At 45.1% G+C, this 19,357-nt stretch overlaps 1 protein-coding gene across 5 annotated transcripts in view; it reads right to left on the reverse strand.

The window, feature by feature from the left end:
- LOC132397942 (septin-6) overlaps positions 1-19,357 on the reverse strand; it is a 74,422-nt gene that overhangs the window by 29,066 nt on the left and 25,999 nt on the right. The gene's annotated exons all lie outside the window — the stretch shown is intronic.

The raw sequence follows: 19,357 nt of genomic DNA on the forward strand, positions 1-19,357 counted from the left end.
GCTAACGCAGTGCCGGCCAGCGGGGTTCAATTCTGCCCGTGTCTCGCCACGATCGTGTGGGTTTCCTCTGGGTGCTCTGGTTTCCTCCCAGATTCCAAAGGTGTACAGGTTCGTAGGTTAACGGGTCACTGGTGTGACTGGGTGGTGCAGGCTCGTTGGGCCGGAAGGGCCTGTAACCAAGCTGTATCTCTAAGCTAAATAACTCGTCATTTATGCAATTACAGTAATTCCCACACAAGCTGTACATTTTTGTTATTTGCTCCTCCCCACTTCCCCTTCAAAGGAGGAAATGGGTGTGGAGGGTAATACCCTGAGGCCTTAAAGACAAAACCAAAAGAGGGAGTTGAAGAAGATGCTACAAACCACAGTTTACAAAGTCTTTGTTACCTAGGGGCATCCCTGAATTCAAAATGTGGGGATGTAGAATACTGAAAAACGACTTTGTCACAGCACAACATTTCCAGCCAAGACCCTTCATCTGTACTGATGAAGACTCTCAGCCTTTAATACTGACTGCTCATTTCCCGCCATAGTCGCTGCCCGACCTGCCGAATTCCTCCAGCATTTTGTGTGTTCTCAAAAGCAGTCGTCACAGGCAAGGTATTCCCAAAGGCCTGTGGGAAAGCTCCACTAGAATTTACAGCTGTGAACATCTGGCCATGAGAAACTGCGCCCAGAGCAATCTATAAATACCGTACTGTTCTGAAAAGAGAATCTCTCCAAATAAACACAGCTTGTTGTGTGGTTTGGGACTATCAGAAGCAGAATCCTTCTCTCTGAATTAAGAAACACACACAAAATGCTGGAGGAACTCAGCAGGCCAGGCAGCGTCCATGGAAAGGAGTTCAGTTGACGTTTTGGGCCGAGACCCTTTGGTGGGACTGGAGTAAGATGTGATTAGGAATCCTCGATAGAGGAGTGACCACAATGAAGCATATCCTGAAACCATTCAGGAGCAAACTAATGTCTGCCATTGGAGTCTGTAAGTAAATTTGAAGGCAGGACATGAGTGTGAACTTCCTTGGGAGTTTCAGGTTTAGTACGTCACCAAAGACTCCAGCTAGTTTCCACAGATGTACCTTGGACAGCATTCTGACTGGCTGGCTCACTGTCTGGTATGGAAGGGCCACTGCACAGGATTGGAAAAAGCTGCAGAGGGTTGTAGATTTGACCAGCTCCATCACAGGCACAAGCCTCCCATCATCCGAGAACGACTATGGAATCCAGCATTAAGTACATTCACCACCCAGGACACACATCCTTCTCGTTACTATCATCAGAAAGAAGGTACAGGAGCCTGAAGACACACACTCCATTTTAACAGCAGCGTCTTCCCCTCTGCCTTCCGATTTCTGAACTGTTCATGAACACCACCTCACTATTTTGCTCTTTATGCACTATTACTTTTCAGATACACTTACTGAAACTCTTTTTTTTGCATGTTGCTCTATACTGCTGCTGCAAAACAACAAACTTCATGAGGTACGTCAGTGATCGTAAACCCGATTCTGAAGCAGAGGGTGAGGAGGTAGCAGGCAAAGATGGGGTTTGTGGTGATAGAGGCTTTCAACAGGCCTCTATCAAATGTGCAGAGGTCACTCGAATGTGCAGAGGTGCAAAGGGACTTGAGTCCTTGTGCAGGACACCCTACTGGCCAAATTGCAGGATTGAGTCTGTGGTGAAGAAGGCAAATGCAATGTTAATGCTCATTTTAAGAGGATCAGAGTACAAGAGCAAGGATGTAATGCTGATGCTTCATAAGGCATTAGGCAGTCCTCTCGGAGTATTGCGAGCAACTATTGGGCCCTTTATCTAAGAAAAGATGTGCTAGTATACGAGGGTCCAGAGGAGGTGCATGAGAATAATCCAGCAGTGAAAGGGTTAAGGTATGAGGAGTGTTTGATGGCTTTGGGCCTGTATTTTTTAGAGTTTAGAAAAATGAGAGGAGATCTCAGTAAAACCAAATAATGGAAGGACTATATCTCATTGACAAGGAGAGGATGTTTCCTATAGTGGGGCAATCTAGGACCAGAGGGCACAGCCTCAGAATAGAAGAACATCCCTTTAGAACAGAGATGAGGAGGAATTTCTTTTGACAGAGGGAGGTGAATCTGAGGAATTCACTGCCACAGACAGCTGTGGAGGCCAAATCATTGGGTTTATATAAAGCAGAGGTTGAATAGTAAGGGTGTCAGGGAGAAGGCAGGAGACTGGGGTAAATCAGTCACGGTGGAAAGGCGGAGAAAACTCGATGGTCTAATATACACCTGCATTTTATGGTTGAAATCATTAAGTGTGCACAGGTGCTGGTGTGGAAATTCATTTAGAGATACACCACAGTAACAGACCTTCCGGCCCAAGGAGCCTGTCCCACCCGTTTACTCTACGAACATTTACATCTTTGAAATGTGGGAGGAAACACACAAGTCCCTTTGCACCTCTACACATCCAAGTGACTGAGAGCCTGTTGAAAGCCTCTATCACCACAAGCTCCATCTTTATCTGTTACCTCCTCACCCTCTGCTTCAGAATTGGGTTTATGATCATAGAAACATAGAAAACCTACAGCACATTACCCACAAAGCTGTGCCAAACATGTCCCTACCTTAGAAATTACCTAGGGTTACCCACAGCCCTCTATTTTTCTGAGCTCCATGTACCTAACCAGGAGTCTCTTAAAAGACTCTATCATATCCACCTCCACCACTGTTACCAGCAGCCCATTCCATGCACTCACCATTCTCTGTGTAAAATTTACCTCCTCTGTATCTACTTCCAAGCACTTTAAAACTGTGCCCCCTTGTGTTAGCCATTTCAGCCCTGGGGAAAAGCCTCTGACTATCCACACGATCAATGCCTCGCATCATCTTGTACACCTCTATCAGATCACCTCTCATCCTCTGTCACTCCAAACAGAAAAAGCCGAGTTCACTCAACCTATTCTCATAAGGCATGCTCCCCAATCCAGGCAACATCCTTGTAAGTTTCCTCTGCACCCTTTCTATCGTTTCCACATCCTTCCTGTAGTGAGGCGACCAGAACTGAGCACAGTACTCCAAGTGGGGTCTGACCAGGGTCTTATACAGCTGTAACATTACCTCTCGGCTCTTAAAACTCAGTCCCATGATTGATGAAGGCTAATGCCTTCTTAACCATAGAGTCAACCTGCACAACAGCTTTGAGTGTCCTATGGACTCAGGCCCCAAGATCCCTCTGATCCTCCACACTGCCAAGAGTCTTACCATTAATACTATACTCACTGACATATCTCATGAAATTTGTTGGTTTTCAGGGGAAAACATACAAACTCCTCACAGACAAGAGCAGAATTGAACACGGGTTGCTGGCACCCTGACTGCACTATCATACCATCTCAGCAATTATAGACTTCTCCATTTTGCAATATTTTAGCTATACATGAGGGAAGAGGGGCCTCTGCACTTGCCACATCTCCCCTCTGAAAGCAATGCACCTTGTGATAAACTGAAATCAACTACAGTGTGCCAAATTGAGAGAAACAGACAGATCCTGGGACCCAACTGACCAATGAGACGCAAGTCCCATGACAGGCCAAATGTCCACGTCCCAGTGGGAAACAAAGAACCATCAAACATATTATTAAACTACCATGGGCTCCACTCCAGAAACTTAGATGACAAACAAGATCAATCCCACACGGCAGGAGTCACATCAGTAACTACTTGTCCACTTGCATTCACCCCAGTGCCTACTCTTCCATCTCCCTTTCCTCCACTGCCTGAGGGAACACATTTCCTTCAGTCAAACAGTTTCTACATAGCACTTACTTGAAATCTTTCTGCAGAAACCAGTGCTGCCAAAACGAATTTAAAAAACAAGTCTAGGAGCCCAAGAAGATTGATAACAGAACACAAGCTTCTGCAAACAGGCTGCCTGAATCATGTCACAGATGAATTTGCTGCTTCCAGTGCAAATCCCACTCTATAGTCAGCCACAACGTTCACAGCAAACCACAATTTGCGCTCGAAACTAAATGAATTAAGAGGAAAATTCCAGAGAAAAAAAGACAACTGAAATCCAAATCAAAGTCAGATTACCCGAAGAACAATGTCAATTGAGAGATGGGTGGGGTTTATGGTGAAATTTTCACAGCTGTGATGCATCAAGCCTGAATAACAAGAAGATGTTAATATTTTTATATAAACAGCTGCCAAGCATTTCTGCCCGTCTGCTTAAGTTTAATCCAAGCTCTTTAACTGCATCATGGATTAAAGAAAGGTTTCCATAACACTTTATAGTTCCAAACAGAACATTACAGAAACAAGAGATTCTGCAGATGCTGGAAATCCAGAGCAAGTCATAAGCTACTGGAGGAACTCAGCAGGTCAGGCAGCGTCCATGGAGAGGAATAAACAGTCAACGTCTTGGGCCTGGACTCTAAACGGGACATTAGAGTGTTTTACAGCCAATTAAATGCTCGAAGCACAGGTCATTTTGTGTAATTTAGTAGCCAGTTTGCCCACAGGAAGCCTCAACAAAAAGACAAATGACAAAAAAGCTGTCAAACTAGGCCGAAGATCAACCAAAATCACAAAGAGAACTCCAATTTCCTATTTTAAAACAGCTCCTCGGGATCCTTCACACCTGGTTGAGGGATTCAGTTTAATTTCCTTGCAAAACATAACATGATGCTCCCTCCACACTGCGCAGGAATGCCAGCCTTCCATTGGTCCACTACAAAAGCCAGGAATTCCTGGTGGACAGCCAATTCATTTCAACTTCCTATTCCCACACTGACACATTTATCCACAGCCTCCTCTGTAGCCACAATGTCCACCTGGGCTGTCTCCAACCTGATGGCATGAACATTAATTTCTCAGACCTCCAGTAACCACTCTCCTCTGTTTCTCCTCCCCACTGTTTTTTTTTGGTCTTTCTGGTCACCCACTCACCTTTTCTCTTCATCTCCCATCCTCATGCCCAGCCTATCTTCTCTATCTGCTTCCCTATCTTCTCCCTTTTCTTCCATGGTCTACTGTCCTTTCCTTTCAGATTCCTCCTTCTTCAGCCCTTTTACCTCTTCCACTTACCACCTTCTCACTTCATCCCCCCTCCCACCCGGTCTCATCTATCACCTACCAGCTTGTACTCCTCTTCCCCCCTCCACGTTATTCCAGCTTCTGTCCCCTCCCTTTCCAGTGCTGGTGAAGGGTCTTGAGCTGAAACATCAACTGTTTATTCCCCTCAACCTGACTGAGTTCCTCAAGTATGTTGCATCTTAGGTGCATACTGCTATTATTTTATCTTGTTCTTCTTCAATGCACTGTGTAATGATCTGATCTGTATGAACAGATAAGCTTTCCACTGTACAGTACCTCAAGACCAATCCAGTTCTGCACTATGCTGAAGTGCCGGCAAATAAACAAAGTAACCAAAAGTGACACACACAAAATGGTGGTGGAACACAGCAAGCCAGGCAGCATCTATAGGGAGAAGCACTGTCGATGTTTTGGGCCGAGACCCTTCGTTAGGTCTCGGCCCGAAACATCGACAGTGCTTCTTCCTATAGATGCTGCCTGGCCTGCTGCGCTCCACCAGCATTTTGTGTGTGTTGTTTGAATTTCCAACATCTGCAGATTTCCTTGTGTTTGGTAACCAAAAGTGATGCTCTTCAGACAGCTCATGAAATTTTTACTACTACTACTACTTTCAAATTTGATTCAGCTACTATCGGAACCTGTGATTTACATTTTGGTGGTGTGCTCTTGGGCTGATTGAGTGATCTGCCACTTTGCTGTCTCCAAGGAAGTTCAGTGAGGTTTCAAGCGAAGTGTGTGGGCCTGAAGGCCAAGAAGCCTGGGGACAGGGCGCTGGCCCATGAACGACTCCACCTCGCTGATCGAAGCGTTGAGGAAGACTGAAAACCGAAGACAAGAGCGGGTTTTCAACGCTGGCTGTCTGTGTGCAAACAGCCTCTCTCTTGCTGCTCCCAGAGGAAAGTGCCTGGGAGCCGCATTCAATTCATCTCCCTCTCTCCCTCTTGCTCGATGCTGCCGGAGTCTTGGGTCTTGGGGAAGGTTTATGTGACGCAGTTTGTGGATCGGCTCTTTTTTTGTGGCTATTTTGTGCGATGTTGATAGGGACAGACCGTCTCTGCTGCCTGCAGCCAATGAACAACACAGCACTACATTGAACTAAATATTCCTGGACTGTTTCAATGACTGTGTAGTTTGATGTTTTATATTCAGTGTTTTTTTTTTCCGCTTTTTTTTCCTGTTTGCTTGATTTTTTTTTTGCATTTGGGAGTTTGATGTTTTTCTTTGAACAGGTTCCGTGGTGTTTCTTTGTTTTGTGGCTGTCTGTGGGTATCTCAGGGTTGTGTACTGCATAAATACTTTGATAATAAATGTACTTTCAATCTCAAGGTTCCTGAATGGGACTTGAACTCTGAACCTTCTGAATCAAAGACAAGCATGCTGCCACACAGAATTCAGCTGAATCATGTTTTTTCCAGTCTCTGGGACAAACAGGTAACAGCCTGTGAAGATTTGGCATCCAGGCATCTTGCATCTACTTTCCCAGACCTCTACTCACAGCAGAGAACATTCACGTACGTTGGACCAAATCCATAGTTTCTCCTTGTATTTCTAAAACCCAAGATTCTGTTTCTTCTGAGAAAAAACTGGTTTCTTTTATTGTATGTAAACAGAGGCCCAAACATACTTCAGAGCAAGAAGATGGACAGATGGTAGAGACGGCTAATGAATACGTGGACCGAATAGCAAAGAGATGGTGGAGAAAGGTTTATTATTGGGCGCCAGCCGCACACACACACAGCCCGTTTGTGTTTGTCACTATGTTGCCACAAGGCACAGAGTGGCGCTTGTGTTCAAAGCCTGAAACCTTTCATAGGCTGTATTCAGCAACAAGGGGAATGGGGAAACTGGCCAATGAAGCCTTGATTGGGGAGGGGAGGGGGGGAGCAACAAAAAAAAACAGCAACATCTCATTCTCTCTGGGTAACTTCCAATCTGATGACAATCTAGAGGAGGTAGCAAAGGTACTTAATGAATACTTTGCTTCAGTATTCACTGGGGTAAAGGACCTTGGCAATTCTGGTGATGACTTACAGTGAACTGAGTGCACAGACATTAAGAAAGAGGATGTGCTGGAGCTTTTGAAAGGTATTAAGTTAGATATGTCGATGGGACCAGACAAGATATACCCCAGGCTACTGTGGGAAGCGAGGGAGGAGATGGCTAAATCTCTGGAGACCATCTTTGCATCATTAATAGGGACAGAAGTACCAGAGGATTGCAAATGTTGTCCCCTTCTTCCAGAAAGGGAGCAGAGATAACCCCAGGAAATTATAGACCAGTGAGTCTTTCTTCAGTGGCGGGCAAGTTGTTGGAGAAGATCCTGACAGGCGGGATTTATGAGCATTTGGAGAGATATAATCTGATTAGGGATTGTCAGCATGGCTTTGTCAAGGGTGGGTTGTGCCTTACAAATCTGATTGAATTCTTTGAGGATGTGACAAAACACATTGATGAAGGTAGAGCAGTGGATGCAGTGTATATGGATTTCAGCAAGGCATTTGATAAGGTTCCCCATGTGAGACTCATTCAGAAAGTAAGGAGGCATGGGATCCAAGGAGATCTTGCTTTGTGGATCCAGACTGGCTTGACCACAGAAGGCAAAGGGTGTTTGTGGATGGTTTGTATGCTGCATGGAGGTCAGTGACCAGCTGTGTTCTGCAGAGATCTGTTCTGGGACCCCTCCTCTTTGTGATATTTTTAAATATAAAAGACCTGGATGAAGTAGAAGGGTGGGTTAGTAAAGTTGCTGATGACACAAAGGTTGGGGGTGTTGTGAATTGTGTGGAGGAGGGCTGTCAGAGGTTACAGCAGGACAGAGATAGAATGCAGAACTGTGCTGAGAAGTAGCAGATGGATTTCAACCCAGGTAAGTGTCAAGTGGTTCATTTTGGCAAGTCAAATTTAAAGGCAGAATAGGTCTCCTGCTAGTATGGAAGATCAGCGACATCTTGGGGTCCATGTCCTTAGGACACTCAAAGCTGCTGCACAGGTTGACAGTGTTTTTAAGAAGGTGTTTTGGTCTTCATCAACTGTGGGATTGAGTTCAAAAACCATGAGGTAATGTTACAGCTATAAGAGACATTAGTCAGACCTCACTTGGAGTACTGTCTTCATTTCTGGTCAGGAAGGTATTGAAACCATAGAAAGGGTGCAGAGGAGATTTACAAGGATGTTGCCTGGATTGGAGAGTGTGTCTTATGCAAATAGGTTGAGTGAACTTGGCCTTTTCTCCTTGGAGTGAAGGAGAATGAGAAATGACCAGATGATGTACAAAATGATGAGAGGCTTTTCCCCAGGGCTGAAATGGCTAACACAACGGCACATAGATATAAGGAGGTTAGCAATAGATAAAAAGGGGGATGTCAGAGGCAAGTTTTTCCACACAGAGAGTGGTGGGTGTATGGAATGGACTGCCAGCAACGGTGGTGGAGGTGGATACAATTGGGTCTTTTAAAAGACTTGGGTAGGTACACAGAGTTTAGAAAAAGAGGGCTATGCGGTAGGGTAATTCTAAGCAGTTTCTAGAGTAGGTTACATGGTCAGCACACAGTATGGGCTGAAGGGCCCGTAATGTGTTGTAGATTTCTGTGAACATTGACCTCCATCTTCTGGTTATTTCACCCCTCTTCCCCTTCTCTTTTTCTATTCCCCATTCTGGGTCCCTCTCTTACCCCCTTTCTTTCTCCTCACCTGCCTATCACCTCCTTCTGGTCTCACTCTTTCCCTTTCTTTCCTGGTCCACTCTCCTCTCCTATCAGATTCCTCCTTCTACAGCCCCTCACCTTTTAGCCTCTTACTTCATCCCCTCTCCTAGTCCCACCCATCACCCACCAGCTGCTATTCCTTCCTCTCCCACTTTCCTTCCTGGTGAAAGGTCTCGGCCCCAAACACTGCCTCTTTATTCCTCACGGGAGATGCCGAGTTTCTCCATCTGCCGAGTCTCGTGGCTGAAAAAGGTGGAAAGCCAGAGACAATGGAGTCGGGCATTCGAGTCACAAATCAGAGCAGCCAAGGGTTCAGCTAATTTATCTTAATTTAGAAAGGGTAAAAAAACAGGGCAGACTAAATTGCATTCTAAATGAATGATGAATGAGTGAGTTACTTGTTTGATGGGGCAGTCAACCAGCTCTACCCACACTGAAGCCACTGTAAATATCTCAGTTCCTGGAAACTGTCCAGCCGCAGAAGGACAAGGAATGGGCAGTACTGCCAGGCTGATCCACAATCCTGTCGCATCCAGCTACTGGAGCGGAGACACAGGAGCCATTTCAGATACACCAGGTAATAAATCCTCTGGGATTGCAGGTGAAGTCCTTGCCTGGTCAGAGTGCTCCATTCGTCTCAGTCAGCTAACGCTCAGAGTATAAAGAATATGAATGTGCTGCGCCGACTGAACCAACCGCATTAGTCACAGAGAGTCACTGTCCTCGAGTGTTCAGTAGCAGAGGTCAGAGGTATGCACTCTCCGTTGCCAATCAACACAACCCCGGCAGAAGCTTACTGAGCTGCTTTCAACCAGATTGAACACAAGGACACCTTTTAATCACAGGGTGCAAGAACATTCATCAAATTCAGGTCTACTGTCATTCAACCATACACATATATACATGTTCTTCCAAGCCAACGTACACAATACAGCTCATATAACTCATACACAACACACAAATTAACAATGTACATTTACAACACAAAAAGTAAACCGTATAATATTCCTGACACTTCACTTGTGATGAGACCTGGGTGGGGGCAGGGAGTTCAGTAGACTCACAGCCCGGGGGAGGAAACCGATTGCCATCCTAACAGTTCTGTCCTATCTGATGGTAGGGAGTCAAAAACATTGTTGTTATGGAAACAAGTTTCACGCACAACTCTGAACAGCTCAAGATTAACCCTCGACCTTGGAGGTACAAGCTAAGCTCGTCGGAGAATGCTACACAAAGTAGTGGATTCAGCCCAGTCCACAAGTGAAACTCTCCCCCTCCATTGAGCACATCTACATGGAGTGCTGTCGCAGCAAGAAGCCCCACCGTACAGGTTACGCTCTCTCCTTGTTGCTCTCAGGAAGCTACAGGAGCCTCCGGACCCATACCATATGGTTCAGGAACAATTATTGCCCCTCAACCATCAGGCTCTTGAACCAGAGTGGATAACTTCACTTCCCCCATCACCAAGATATTCCTACAACCTAAGGACTCATCATCTCAGGTTCTTAATATTTACTGCTTATTTATTATTACTTCTCTTTTGTGTTTGTACAGTTTGTCTTTTGCACTTTGGTTTGTCCATTCTGTTGGGTGTGGTCTTTCACTGATTCTATTGTGGTTCCCAGGATTTACTGTGAATACCCACCAGAAAGTGAATCTCAGATGACCTACGTACTTCAGTAAATTTACTTTGAACTTTTCAGTACAGGTACTATCTCAAGAGTTGATGTCTGGTTCACACGGTCTCCCTGTAACTACTTGACTTCTGTCCCACATTGCATTCTCCCTGAGACTATGACAGCTGCCCCACATCACAAATTGAAGAGTTAATTGGTCACTAAGTTCCCCTTGGTGTGTAGGTGGGCAGCAGAATCTGGTCCGAGTTGACAAGAACAAAAAAATGGGATTTACATAGGATTAGTGTAAATGGGGCAATGTAGACAGAGGGGGCAAAGGACCTGGTCACGCATCCCCGGACCTTACCCCTCAGCTCTAATACGTACAGACTGTTCTCAGATGTTAAAATACATTATGCATCCATGCCTTCAATTTGTTAGATTGCACATGACAATTTCTTACATTGTCCATTGTTCAGCCTCAGCTGAACAGAAACTCTAACCCTCAGATTTTCTGTTGTGCTATCACAACTGAGTTTGAGTGTAAAAGTTCAGGTACGAATCAGAGCAAACTGCAGGCCGAAGAATACAGGCTGTTCTTGGGGCTGGAGGACTGTGTACGTGCAAGAGGGAGGGAGAAACAGAGCTAGTTTTTGCTGTTCACGAGGAAATCTGCAGATGCTGGAAATTCAAGCAACACACACACAAAATGCTGGTGGAATGCTGCTAGTAGTCCTGACGAAGGGTCTCGGCCCAAAACGTCGACAGCACTTCTCCCTATAGATGCTGCCTGACCTGCTGCGTTCCACCGGCATTTTGTGAGTGTTGCTAGTTTTTGCTGTTGATGGTTTGCACGTGCATTGTCCTGCCGAGCATTGTCGGCATGCCAGTTTGGGCACTGGACTGGGTAACAACACTTGCAGGCTACCTCCCGCACACCCTTGGGTGCGTTGGTTGCTGACGCAATCAACACATTTCACTGTACATTTCAATATACATGTGATAAGTAAACTAGAATCTTGAAGCACAGGATATTAGATGGTTCCCTGGTATACAGACTATCCCCCTCTTGCCCTCCCACCAGTGCCCTAATGCACAGGTTACATGCAAACTAGGAAATGGAAATAGAAGTGTCAAGGAATAAAAAAGTTGCAAGGTTCCTTACAAAGATGTTCAAGATCATTAGAGACACACACACAAAATGGTAGCAGTCTTTTCTTCTGGGTAGTAGAGTCCAAAACTAGAGGGACAGATTTGTGGCGAGGGGAGGGAAATAATTCAAAAGATAGTTTTTCCCCTGCAGAGGGTGGTGAGTATATGAGCAAGGAAGTGGTTAAGGTAGGTACAATAGTATCATTTACACAGCACTTGGACAGGTACAGGGAAGGGCTAAGCACAGGAAATCAGAACTTGCTACATGGTCAGCAGAGACTGGTTGGGCCAAAAGGCATGTATCCATCCTCCACTGGTCTATCACTAGGTGTTCTTTTTTTAAAAAAGATACATTTTACTGAAATCGATCACTGTTCCACCTGTACACACTGGGTAATGTCATGACTTCAAATATTAGACAATGTAATGTTACTTAGAGACCAGAGGCCTTGCATGCTCCGCCCACTCCAAATGTCAATTCATACAATGTGAAAGTATCAGACTGTGATGCTCCATTTTGTCCAATTTTCCACCGTAAACTCCTTCATGCCGATAATGGTCTATTGCTGCAACAGCCCAGTAGTTTACACCTTTAAAATGGCCCAGCTATGAAAACTGAGAAATTGTGGAAGAACTCAGGTTCCAAAATCCAAGCAGGAGCATTATTAAATCCAAGCAAACAGATGACGTTTTGAGAGGGTCAATCCAAAAATCATGAATGACATTTTACACAACTCAAAAACAGTATCAAGTTTCACTATCAGATCCATTTTATACAATATTGAATGTATTTAGTTGCCAGCCACATAGCCAAAATCATGCTGGGGTAATTAAAAATATGGAGATTCTGCACCAGTTTCAAAATATTGATTTCAGACTTGCAGAATTCGCGACGTGCACGGTTCCGGATTTTGATCCGTCAACTCTGTCTATGTTGTTCCTTTTCGCGTCTTGTGGCACATCGGGCAGTGACCTTGCCAATTCTTTAGCACTTTGGCCTGTTTCTTTATCCAGGAGGCTGAGTTGCCAGCTCAATACTCGGCCCAGTACAGACGAAAAGCGTGCAAGGAGCCAGCCGGATTTGAACCTGGTTCGCCTCGAACCAGCCGACTCCGACTTTGCAGCAGAATTTTACTGTGGGGATAAAACACTGGGCTTTACAGAACAAAAGGTATTGTCTGGCTAATTGTTACCAGTGATCCAGGTCCTCTTAAAACAGGAGCTCCCAACATTTAAGTCATGGACCCCTACCGTTAACCGAGGGATCCATGGAGCCCAGGTTGAGAATGTCTCTCTCAAAACAAAATCCAGAAGGCCTTTTATTCCCCTCCTAAACGGGAGCATTACTAAGTGTTTAAAAACGTGGTAAACGGACACATTAGCGTAACTGTTAGCACGATGCTTCAATTCCCACACAGCCTGTCAGGAGTTTGTTTGTATGTGATGCCCCTGACCGTGTGGGGTTCCGCCAGCATTCCAAAGATGTACCGTTTAGGGTTCACAAGCTGTCAGCATGACACATGGTGTCGGCAGCATGGTGGCACGTGTAGGCTTGCCCAGCACAGCCATCGCTGACATGACTTGACACAAAATTTTACTGCATGCTTCAATGTGACAGATAAAGCTAATCTCCCTAAAGCAGGGGTTCCCAACCTTTATGCCATAGACCCCTACCATTAACAGAGGGGTTCCTGGACCCCTGCTTGCTGGGGAGGAAGCCCTGTTCCAGTTCAGCTCACAGGATGCAAACTGCGCTGCCGAGATGGGTTCAGGTGAAGCAACGGTGGGGACCTGCCCATCCTCTGCCCACCGGGTGCTGTGGAGCCCATACCAGTGAGACACCCAAACCAGCAGGTGGGGTGATGTCGAATGACACCCGAAGAACTGGGGAAGAATTGCAGGGATTTAACAAAAGCTGGGCGGGGGAGGGAACAGTTCAGTTGTTAGGAGGTTGGAGAAGTTTGGGAGTTCCTTAGGTCAAGGGCGGAAAGAGATTGGGTGATGGAGGACAGAGCTCCATCTATGGGTTGGCTGTCATTAGGAGATATCAGAGGCGATGCAAGGAGAGACAGGATTAATATGGCAGAATCCACAGCATCACTATGGTGATGTCAGTAGAAGGAATTAAATGGCCCGAGTGAATGATAACACTGAGAGGATGCTAATAAATTAATTTTGTGCAAAGTTTATAAAGACATTCAAGAAAAAAAAACAGCAAGCTAACATGTTTTTAACGTGCAGAGAGGCCCCAGTTGTGTTTGCAGCAGAATCACAATTTACCATCAATGCCAAGTAAATAACAATTTCTTTTATTCCTCTCCATAGAGGCTGCCTAACCCGTTTAATTCCTCCAGAATTTTGAGTCTATTGTTCAAGGTTTCCTGCATCTTGTGATTAGCAATTTCTTTAAGTGCTCCCCTGAATGAGTGAATCGTTTGGGGTTGATTTCCTGTCACACTGAACCACATCACAAATCCTCAGGATTAAAATTTCAACTGGTTACCAAAGCATAGAAACCCCCCGTATTTAACAAGTTCTGCTTCCCAGATTCTTGCCCCTTTTATAAATCAGCACACACAGAAGTGGAACTGGATACTGGCTTAGATGCTTCCCGATTTGAAAGGCTCACTGACACAGGGTTCACAGACTTTTCACAGTGACGCAATTAGAAGCTTCACCAAGCAGAAGCGTGTGAAGAAAAAGCCGAAACTACATGCCCACCACCCTTAAAATTCAAGAACTATAGACTGCTCCATTCCAAATGTGGATTGCCCAAAATACTCTGAATTCAAAAGACATATGGGAAACCTTTTACACTTGGGACTTCCCAAAAAAAAACACTACCCAATAGACAATGAAATTCCAGCATCTGATAATATATTTCTCTCAGCTCCCCAGTTCTGGCAGTGACCACCAAATGTACAAACTGTAGATTTCAGTGCATTGACTGCTTGGCACTCAGTTCTTTACAACTCCAGGGTATCTCTGTTCAAAACGTTATTAGCTTGATTTTGCTGTTGAATGTCTTACGAGCTTCCGAAGTATATTTGATTTGAGATGCAGGTTTATCGCATGTACTGTACACTGAAACATACAAAATGCTGGTACAACCCAACAGGCCCTCAGCATCCACAGAAAGGAATAAACAGTTGATGTTTCAGACCGACTATTCATCAGGACTGGAGAGGGAGGGGGGAAGAAGCCAGAATAATGGTGTGGGGGGGGGGGGGGGGGGAGAGTACAAGCTAGAAGGTGATGGGTGCGGGTGAAGCAAAAAACTGGGAGGTGATTGGTGGAAGAGGTAAAGAGATGGAGAAGAAGGAATCTGATAGGAGAGGAGGGTGGCTCATGGGAGAAAGGAAGGAAGATCCGTATGGGTAGGTGACAGACAGGTGAGAAGAGACAAGAGAACCAGAATGGGGACCGGAACAACAGAAGGGGGAAAAGGAGAGAAATCAGTGTCCATGCCATCAGGTTGGAGGCTGCCCGGACAGAGTATGTAGTGTTGCCCCTCCAACCTGGGGGTGGCCTCATCATGGCAGTAGAGATGGTCATGGAACAACATGCTGGAATAGGGAATTGAAATGGCTGACCACGAGAAAATCCTGCTTAATGCGGATGGACTGAAGGTGCTCACAGAAGTGGTTCCCAAGTTTGCATCGGGTCTCACTGATGTAGAGGAGATTGCATCGAGAGCATCAGGTACAGTGGACAACCCAAGCAGACTTACAGTGAAGCGTTGCCTCACTGCCAAATCCTTAAAATGGTAGCAAGGCCATTAAGAGCTGATGTCAGGAAGAAACATTCTCCCATGCCGCAAAGGAGCAGAATTTCCTTCAATTTCACCAGGCGTAGTGACATCAGCGCCGGACTTCGGAGCGAAGGCTCCCAAGTTCTAATCCAGCCGGCTCCAAAAACCTGGAAAGGGATGGGCTCCGCCAGGTTTCAGGTGCCCAAGACACAGTCTACAATGAGCTATCACCAAAAAGATCGGTGACAGCACCATGACGACTCCACCAGGCGTTAAGGACACACACACACACTCTCTCTCTCTCTCTCCCCCCCCCCCCCCACAGTAACGGGCACTTCCGGACCAATGAGCTCACACCGCCCAATTACACCCATGTGACCTGCATGTCTTTGGAATGTGGGAGGAAACTGGAGCTCCCAGAAAATTCATGGGGAGAATGTACTAACAGACAGCAGCAGAATTGAACCTGGGTTGCTAACACTAACTGCTACACTACCATGTCACCCCAATTCCAAGACAATTTGGAAAGCTTGGTTAACTACACTAGAGCAACACACAAAGGTGGAATACGGAGGGGAATAAACAGCTGACATTTTGGGCCGAGTCTTCATCAGCACTGTTGAAGGAGTCTCATTGAAGAGTTTGGCCTGAAATGTTGGCTGCGTTCTCCCATCCATAGGTTCTGCTTGACCCGAATTCCTCCAGCACTGTGCGTTGCTATGGATTTCCAGCATCTGCAGAATCTCTTGTCTTCACTGTACCAGACATTCCCTTCGACCATGTGATACCTCAACCAAAACAGCCAGGGGGGAGAAGGGGAGGTCCCACAGTTATTTTGGGCAAACCTTGAATACTCATTTAGAATCTGAAATTTCCCACTTACAGCAGATGCACAAAGCATTAATTATACTAGCAGGTAACTTAATCTGAAACAAAGGTCACAAACACATTAAACTCTACATTCCACCTGTTCACCCCAATCATCAAGTCTTCTCTGCTTACTTCACACATCAGTTACCATCCATCTGACAAACCTATCAGAAGTTACAAACTCCCACCGCATGGTGAATGTTTCACTGACTGCACTTGGGTGTGCCAAGTGAAAGCTTTCTTTAAAAAAAAACACAAATCTTTCTTACTTTTATTGATTTCTACCAAACAAAGGGCTCTGAACTGCCGCTCCAAAAGACACAAGAGCAGAATTAGGCTATTCTGCCCAGCAAGTCTCTGCCATCCCATCATGACTGATTTATTATCCCCTCAACTCCGTTCTCCTGCCTTCTCCACTACTAATCAGGAACCTATGGACCCGCACTTTAAATATACCCAATAACTTGGCAAGGAATTCCACAGATTCACCACCCTCTGGCTAAAGAAATTCCTCATATCGGTTCTAAAGGGATGTCCCCATTTGCCAGGGGTTCCCAACATTTATGCCATGGACTGATACCATTAAGCAAAGGGTCTGTGGACCCCAAATTGGGAACCCCTGTTGTATTCCAAGGCCATTTCCTCTGGTCTTGTACTCCCCCACCATAAAAAACATCTACTTCACATCCACTCTAGGCCTTTCAATATTCAGGAGGTTTCAATGAGATTCCACTCCAATTCTTCTGAACTCCAGTGAGTACAGACCCATCGAAAGCTCCTCGTAATTAACTCTTTCATTCATGCATCATTCCCATGAATCTCTTCTGGACCCTCTCTAAAGACAGCACATCCTTTCTTAAATAAGGAGCCCAAAACTGCTCAGACTACACCAAGTGTGGTCTGAAGAGTGCACCCAGAGAGTGCCCATGCTGCTTTTTATCCTGCCTAGACCAGGTCAGGAGCTCTTCAGAAGTTCAAACAGCAGGCACTGCTAATGGCTTAGAATTCCATGTCAAGGTCCTCTAGACTTCTATCCAGCAAGTTACTGAAAACTGATGACCAGGACAGCAGCAAATCAATGGTCAAAGTTCTCAGGAAACTAAAATAAACTTAGTTACTCAAGTTCTGAAACAATCAGATTTTCAAGGTACCACCCCCACCCCCCCATTAGTCTTCAAAGTATACAGGACGTCCCTTTAGAACAGAGACAAGGAATTTATTTAGCAAGGAGGCAAATCTGTGGAATTCATAGCCACAGATGGTTGTGGAGGTAAAGTCAGTTGGGTGTATTTAAAGTGGAGGTTGACAGGCTCTTGATTAGTCAGGGTGTCAAAGGTTATGGAGGGAAGGCAGGAGGAGAATAGGGTTGAGAAGGATAATAAATTAACCATGATGGAATAGCAGAGCAGACTCAATGGACAAAATGACCCGGTCTGTTACTATGTCTAATGGTCTGATATTGAATACGGTGAGTACTGCATGAGGGCAAAATTACATTTCCCTTAAAAGATCATTACAGATTGGCTGAACTGGAGGTACTTCAGGGAAGCAAGCAGTTAGGCAAACCCATGCAAAATAACCTTCATGTTCCATTTTCCTGTTTGCATTGCAAAACTATTAAATATACATGAAGCCCAGAGCCAAACTGTTCTACATGATCCCATCACAATCATGTCCAATACAAAGAGTAGTGCCAATTTTAACTGTGCAATAAGGTTATATATTGCCTACAAGGTTGAACGAACCTGGATTGCTTTCTCTAATGCTGAGGCCGGTGGGGGGGGGGGGAGCGTAAATAGAAGCTTATAGAGGTTATAGATAGGACAAGACCCCAAACACCCCCCCTGCTCTCTGAGCACATGCACTATCAAGGCTCAAAGACAGCTTCTATCCCACTATTATCAGACTCTTGATCAGACCTCTTGTACATAAAGCTGGACTCTTGGCCTCACATGAACAATGCCGTGCAAGATTACCTGCTCTGCACTTAGTAGCTTTTACATTTTATTCACCATGGTCATCATTTTCCCTCGTTCAACCACAATGCACTGTGTAATGATTGGATCTGTATGAACAGTTTGCAACAGTAGCTTGGTACACGTGACAATGATAAATTACCGATATAGTCAATTATTTTCAAAAGGTGGAATGTCAAATATTAGAGGGCATGAAGTGAGGAAAATGAAATGTGGGGGGCAAAATTCAAGCACGAGTGGTGGGTGCCTGACTGGAGAGTGCTGCCAAGGTTGGTGGTTAAAGCACCCAGAGGCATTTTGACAGACACACAGACACCAGAATCAGGTTTAATATCACTGACACGTGTCACAAAATTTGTTATGCGGCAGCAGTACATTGCAATACTCAAACTATAAATTACTGTAAATATATACACAAAATTTAAATATAAAAAATGAGGAAGTGCTCACATATTCAATGTCCATTCAGAATTCTGATGGCAAAGGGAAAGAAGCTGTTTCTGAGTCACTGAATGTGAGCCTTCAAGCTTCTGTACCTCCTCCCTGATGGCAGCAATAAGAAGGGGGCATGTCCTGGGTGAAGGGGGCCCTTAATAATGGGTGCTGCCTTTGAAGATATCCTGGATCCCGGCAAGGGGAGGCCAGTGCCCATGGGGGAGCTGCTGAAGAACATGTATGGAATGGAGGCCGATTAATTTAACTTTGGCCCACGATGTTTGTACTGACCGTGATGCTAAAGGGCCTGTTCCGGGGGGGGGGGGGGCAGGTGGGGGGTACTAGCTTATACATATAGTACAACCATTTTACCCTGTGGGTTACAATAAATAATCTAATAGAAATGTGGCAACTTGGAAACAAAGCCAACTTTTGACTCATGTCAGTCTAAGTTCAAGATTTTCGTTTCCATTAGAAGCAAAAATTTACCTTGCACTTTTAAAATATTCAGAGTTTTGCAATATATATTAAAGACCATTGGCACACATCCACAATGCCATCTCTGAAGCTATGTACAGTCACATTCATCAGTTCTTGAACACAATTTTGCATTCCCAGCAATGGAAACACCCTCAAAATTGGCAGCGAGATTTGTACAATATGGTTTGATTAAGAATAGTTGAAGTTCAGAACATTTGCCATGAATGACATGATGGAAGCGTGGAAATTTGCATGATGCCATTATCGCTCAGGGCCGATCCAGAGTTTAGAGTTC

The sequence above is a fragment of the Hypanus sabinus genome, chromosome 8 (genome assembly GCF_030144855.1).
Source record: "Hypanus sabinus isolate sHypSab1 chromosome 8, sHypSab1.hap1, whole genome shotgun sequence".
NCBI lineage: Eukaryota > Metazoa > Chordata > Chondrichthyes > Myliobatiformes > Dasyatidae > Hypanus > Hypanus sabinus.